Consider the following 7,443-nt stretch of genomic DNA (forward strand, 5'->3'; position numbering starts at 1 on the left):
GAGGGATAGCATTAGGAGAAATACCTAATGTAGTTGACGGGTTGATGGGTGCAGCAGATCACCATGGCACCATCGCACATATATGTAGCAAACCTCCACATTTGCACATGTAACCCAGAACTTAAAGTATAATTAAAAAAAAAAAAGAAAAGAAAGACAACCTATGAAAGGAGAAAAAATATTTGCAAATTATATGTGAGACAAAGGACTTATATAAAAAATAAATAAAGACAGACTAAAAAAAAAAGAAAAGAACCACATAAAATCAGAGATGTAAAAGGAGACATTACAACTCATACCGCAGAAACTCAAAAAGATCATTAGTGACTACTATTAGTAAATACATGCCAATAACTGGAAAATCTAGGAGAAATGAATAAATTCCTAGACACATACAACTTACCAAGACTGAACCATGAAGAAATCCAAAACTTGAAAAAACGAATAACAAGACCAAAGTCATAATAAAAAGTCTCCCGGGAAAGAAATTCATGGGATCCAATGGCTTCACTCCTGAATTCTACCAAATATTTAAGGAAGACTTCCCACCAGTCTTACTCAAACTATTCTGAAAAATAAGTAAGAAGGGAATACTTCCAAACTCATTCTATGAGGCTGGTATTACCCTGATATCAAAACCAGATGAAGACATATCAATAAAAGAAAACTACAGGTCAATATATCAGATGAGTATTGATGCAAAAATTCTCAACAAAATATTTGCAAACTGATTTCAACAATACATTTAAAAGATCATTTATGATGACCAAGTGGTATTTATCCCTGGGATTCAAGAATGGTTCAACATATGTAAATCAGCCAATTTGATACATCAAAGCAATGGAACAAAGGAAAAAAACACATAATTACACTGGATGCTGAAAAAGCTTTTAATAAAATTCAACATCCCTTTATGATAAAAATTCTCAAAAAAAAAAAAAAAAGATATAGAAGGGACATACCTCAACATAATAAAAGCCATATAAGACCCATAGCTAGTGTCATACTGAATGAGGAAAAACTAAAAGTCTTTCCTCTAGGATCTGGAACATGACAAGGATAGACACTTTGACTAGTGTTATTCAACACAGTACTGGAAGTCCTAGCTAGAGCAATCAGACAAGAGAATAATACAGGGCATCAAAATTAGAAATGAAGAAGTTAAACTACTCTTGTTTGCAGATGATATGATATTATATTTGGAAAAACCTAAAGACTCCACCAAAAAACTATGAGAACTGATAAATTCAGTAAATTTTCAGAATCAACAAAATCAACATACAAAAATCAGTAGCTTTTCTATATGCCAACAGTGAACAATCTGAAAAAAAAATTTAAAGTAATCCCATTTACAATAGGCACATATAAAATTAAATACCTAGGAATTAACTTAAAGAAGTGAAAGATCTCTATAATAAAAACTTTTAAAATACTGATGAAAGAAATTGAAGAAGACACCAAAAACTGGAAAGATTTTCCATATTCATGGATTGGAAGAAACAATACTAATAAAATGTCCATACTACCCAGAGCAATCTACAGATTCAATGCAGTCCCTATCAAAATACCAATGAAATTCTTCACAGAAATAGAAAAAACAAAGAACAAAACTGATGGAATCAGAGAACCTAATTTCAAATTATACTACAGAGCTATAATAACCAATGCGGCCTGGTATTGGCATAGAGATAGACACATAGATCAATGGAACAGAATAAAGAATTCAGAAACAAATCTATTCACCTACAGTGAACTCATTTTCAAAAAAGGTGCCAAGAGCATACACCGGAAAAAAGACATTCTCTTCAATAAATGGTGCTGCAAAAACTGGATATCCATATGCAGAAGAATAAAACTAGACCCCTTGCTCTCACCATAGACACAAATCAAATCAAAATGGATTAAAGACTTCAATCTAAGACCTTACACTATGAAACTATTACAAGAAAACATTGAGGAAGCTCTCCAGGACATTGGTCTGGGCAAAAATTTCTTTGAGTAATATCCCATAATCACAGGCAACCAAAGCCAAAATGGACAAATGGTATCACATCAAGTTAAAAAGCTTCTGCACAGCAAAGGAAATGATCAACAAAGTGAAGAGACAACCCATAGAATGGGAGAAGATATTTGCAAACTACCCATCTGACAAGGGATCAATAACCAGAATACATAAGGAGCTCAGACAACTCTACAGGAAAAAAAAAATCTAATATCTGATTTAAAATGGACAAAAGATCTGAATATGTATTTCCCAAAAGAAGAGATATAAATGCCAAACAGGCATATAAAAGGGTGCTTAACATCACTGATCATCAGAGAAATGCAAATCAAAACTACAGTGAGATATCATCTCACCCTAGTTAAAATGGCTTTTTTCAAAAGACAGGCAATAACCAGTAAGAAATGGGGGTGCCCCTGTGTAAAGAAAGCTACCGAAGCCTTACATTTGCACCTTAGCCTCAATAGCTAGTAACCCTAGAGAAGCAGCTTGTTGGAGCTCATCTGCAACTCCTGACTCTCAGGAGAAAGGTGGGTTTTAACCCAAAATTATGAGTGAGCTGTTGACTCCAAAATGTACTTGGGAGAAAGGCCAAGCAAGAGGTCATGGGTCAACTAAGCATTACCAAGCAGAAAACACAGTGTACTGCTTTTCTTTTAGTTTTTGTCTTTTCTTTGCTATACCTTTTACTATTTCCTTTTGGCTTAGAATGTAAAATTGATTGTTAAAATTTTGTTCTGAATAAATATTTATTTTTTGTATTGCTAAAAAAATGACAGGCAGTAACAATGCTGGCAAGGATGTGGAGAAAAGGGAACCCTCCTACACCACTGGTGGGAATGTAAATTAGTACAACCACTATGGAGAACAGTTTGGAGGTCCCTCAAATAACTAAAAATAGAACTATCATTTGATCCAGCAATTCCACTGCTGGTTATATACTCACAAAAAGACATCAGTATACCAGAAAGATATCTGCACTCCCTTGTTTGTTGCAGCACTGTTCACAATAGCTACAATTTGGAAGCAACCTAAGTGTCCATCAACAGATGAATGAATAAAAAAAATGTGGTACTTACACACAATGGAGTACTATTCAGTCATCACAAAGAATGAGATTCTATCATTTGTAGCAACGTGGATGGAACTGGAGGTGATTGTGCTAAGTGAAATAAGCCAGGCACAGAAAGCAAATGTCACAAGTTCTCACTTATATGTGGGATCTAAAAACCAAAACAATTGAACTCATTGACACAGAGGGTAGAAAGATGGTTACCAGAGGCTGGAAAGGGTAGCAGGAGGGTGAGTGGGAGATGAGGATGGTTAATGGGTATTTAAAAAATTGAGGCCGGGCATGGTGGCTCATGCCTGTAATCTCCGCACTTTGGGAGGCCGAGGCAGGTGAGGATCACCTGAGGTCGAGAGTTCAAGACCAGCCTGACCAACATGGAGAAACCCCGTCTCTACTAAAAATACAAAATTAGCCGGGTGTGGAGGCACACGCCTGTAATCCCAGCAACTCCGGAGGTTGAGGCAGGAGAATCGCTTGAACCCAGGAGGTGGAGGTTGCGGTGAGCTGAGATTGCGCCATTGCACTCCAGCCTGGGCAACAAGAGTGAAACTCCGTCTCAAAAGAAAAAATTGAAAGAAAGAATTAGACACAGTATTTGATAGCACAACAGGGTAACTATAGACAATAATAATTTAATTGTACATTTAAAAAAACTAAAAGGTTATAATTACATTGTTTGTAACACAAAGGATACGTGCTTGGTAAATGGATACCTCATTTTACTTGATGTGATGGTTATGCATTGCACGTCTGTACATGTCAGGTACTCCATAAATACATACACCTATTATGTACCCACAGAAATTAAAAATTAGAAAAAGATTACATAAAGAACTCTTACAACTCAACAATAAAAAGGTAAACAATCAAATTTAAAAATGAACAAAGGATTATTTTCTCCAAAGACCATTTCTCCAAAGATATACATATAACCAATAATTACACAAAAATGTGTTCAACATCATTAGTCACTAGGGAAATATAAATCAAAACCACAGTGAGTCAACTGCGTGACATCCCTGAAAGCATAATGTTTCTTTCTCCTCATTTTGTTGCATTTGTACATATTGTATTCACTGTTTAGAGCATCCTTCACCTCACCCCATACTCTGTGTTCCTTGCTATATCCTGCTTGTCTTCAGAATTCATCCCACATGACATCTCCTTATGGAAGCCTTCCCTGACTCACTCTTCATTTAATTTATACTGGCATAGTTCCTCTGAAGTCCCAGAGAAATCTGTATTTACCTTGGTCACATCCCCTAGGATACTATGTTGTTGTTGCCCTAACTTACACACTCCTAGGTAAGAGTCCTTTCCAGCAGAGGCTCTTATGCTGTAGGAGATTTGTTCCATAAGCGTCCTGGGCACAAACCCCTAACCAGCCTTCCCACACTACTGGGATATACCATTTGATACTGCAATTCAGCACTGGCAGTACTCTGCTTATTTACTAAAACTCAGGCAAACTGGGTTTAAGGCACCATGACTGGTGCCAGAAAAGAGGCAGTGACCTAGAATTAAATAAAGGAAGGGGAAAAAGAGGAAGGAAGGAAGGGAGGAAGGGAGAGAGGGACGGAGGGAGGGAGGGAGGGAGGGAATTGACAGAAAAATTGCAAAGAATCTCTATGCAAATGTATCTCATAAAAACCAGAACAAGGTGAGAGGTGACAATGTGCTAGCAGCCCTCACTCTCAGCACCCCCTCCGCCTCAGTGTCCACTCTGATGGCGCTTGAGAAGCCCTTCAGCCCGCCATGGCACCCTGGGAGACCCTCTCTGGGCTGGCTGAGGCCGGAGCCCCCTCCCTCTGTTTGCCAGGTGTGGAGGGAGAGGCGCCGGCGGGAACCGGGGTGACAATGTGCTAGCAGCCCTCACTCTCAGCGCCCCCTTGGCCTCAGCGTCCACTCTGGCGGCGCCTGAGGAGCCCTTCAGCCCGCCACCGCCATGGCACCATGGCAGCCCCTCTCTGGGCTGGCTGAGGCCGGAGCCCCCTCCCTCTGCTTGCCCGGAGGTGTGGAGGGAGAGGCGCGGGCGGGAACGGGGCCTGGGGGCTGCGTGCTGCGCTCGCCGGCCGGTGTGAGTTCCGGCGGGCGCGGGCGTGGGCTCGGCGGGCCCCGCACACAGAGCGGCCGGCGGTGCCGCTTAGGACCCGGGCCAGCAGCTGCGGAGGTTGTGCCGGGTACCCCAGCAGTGCCGGCCTGCCGGCGCCGCACTCAAAGTCTCGCTGGGCCCTAGCTGCCTCCCTGCCTGTGGGCCAGGGCTCGGGACCTGCAGCCCGCCATGTCTGAGCTCCTTCAGCTCCGGCGCAGCCTGACCCTCCTCGACAGGCGCCGCCCCCTGCTCCGTGGCACCCGGTCCCATCCACAGCCCATGGGCTGAGGAGAGCAGGCGTGGCTGGGGACTGGCAGGCAGCTCCGCCTGCAACCCCCCGTGTAGGATCCACTGGGTCCAGATGGGGACTTGGAGAACTTTTGTATCTAGCTGGAGGATTGTATGTGCATCAATCAGCACTCTGTGACTATGTGTCTAGTTCAAGGATTGTAAATGCACCAATCAGCACTCTGTGTCTACCTCAGGGTTTGTAAACACACCAATCAGCACTCTGTGTCTAGCCCAAGATTTGTGAATGTACCAATTGGTACTCTGTATCTAGCTAACCTAGTGGAGACTTGGAGAACTAGCACTCTGTGACTCTGTGTCTAGCTCCAGGATTGTAAATGCACCAATCAGCACTCTGAGTCTAGCTCAAGGTTTGTAAATACACCAACTGGTACTCTGTATCTAGCTAACTAGCACTCTGTGACTCTGTGTCTAGCTCAAAGATTGTAAACGCACCAGTCAGCACTCTGTCAAAACGGACCAATCAACTCTCTGTAAAGTGGACCAATCAATTCTCTGTAAAATGGACCAATCAGCGGGATGTGGGTAGGGCCAGATAAGGGAATAAAAGCAGGCTGCCCCAACCAGCCAGTGGCAACCCACTAGGGTGGCCTTCCACATTGTGGAAGCTTTGTTCTTTTGCTCTGCAATAAATCTTGCTGCTGCTCACTCTTTGGGTCCACGCTGCCTTTGTGAGCTGTAACACTCACCGCAAAGGTCTGCAGCTTCACTCCTGAAGCCAGCGAGACCATGAACCCACCGGGAAGAACAAACAACTCCAGACATGTTGCTTTTAAGAGCTATAACTCTCACCAGCAGCTTCACTCCTGACAGGGAGATCACGAACCCACCAGAAGGAATAAGCTCCAGACACATCTGAACATCTGAAGGAACAAACTCTGGACATACCATCTTTAATGGACAGACAGTTCTCAAAAGAAGACATTTATGCAGACAACAGACACATGAAAAATGCTCATCATCACTCGCCACCAGAGAAATACAAATCAAAACCACAATGAGATACCATCTCACACTAGTTAGAATGGCAATCATTAAAAAGTCAGGAAACAACAGGTGCTGGAGAGGATGTGGAGAAATAGGAACACTTTTACACTGTTGGTGGGACTGTAAACTAGTTCAACCATTGTAGAAGACAGTATGGCAATTCCTCATGGATCTAGAACTAGAAATACCATTTGACCCAGCCATCCCATTACTGGGTATATACCCAAAGAATTATAAATCATGCTGCTATAAAGACACATGCACATGTATGTTTATTGTGGCACTATTCACAATAGCAAAGACTTGGAACCAACCCAAATGTCCATCAATGACAGACTGGACTAAGAAAATGTGGCACATATATACCATAGACTACTATGCAGCCATAAAAAAGGATGAGTTCATGTCCTTTGTAGGGACATGGAAGCAGCTAGAAACCATCATTCTCAGCAAACTATCACAAGAACAGAAAACCAAACACTGCTTGTTCTCACTCATAGGTGGGCATTGAACAATGAGAACACTTGGACACAGGAAGGGGAACATCACACACCGGGGCTGGTTGTGGGGTGAGGAGAGGGGGGAAGGATAGCATTAGGAGATATACCTAATGTAAATGACGAGTTACTGGGTGCAGTAAACCAACATGGCACATGTATACATATGTAACAAACCTGCACGTTGTGTACACATACCCTAGAACATAAAGTATAATAAAAAAAAAGAAAGCTTATTCAAAGAAATAATAATAGAAAATTTTTCAAAACTTAAGAAAGAGATAAATATCCAGGTACTAGAGGATCAGAGAACACCAAAGAGATTCTACTTGAGAAAGACTACTCAAAGGCACATAATAAACTGTCAAGGTCAAGGAGAAAATCCTAAAAATAGCAAGAGAAAATAAACAAATAACATATAAAGAGTCTTCAATTTCTCAGACGACAGATTTCTCAATGGAAACCATATAGGCCAGAAGGACAT

This window comes from Chlorocebus sabaeus, chromosome 25, assembly GCF_047675955.1.
Source record: "Chlorocebus sabaeus isolate Y175 chromosome 25, mChlSab1.0.hap1, whole genome shotgun sequence".
NCBI lineage: Eukaryota > Metazoa > Chordata > Mammalia > Primates > Cercopithecidae > Chlorocebus > Chlorocebus sabaeus.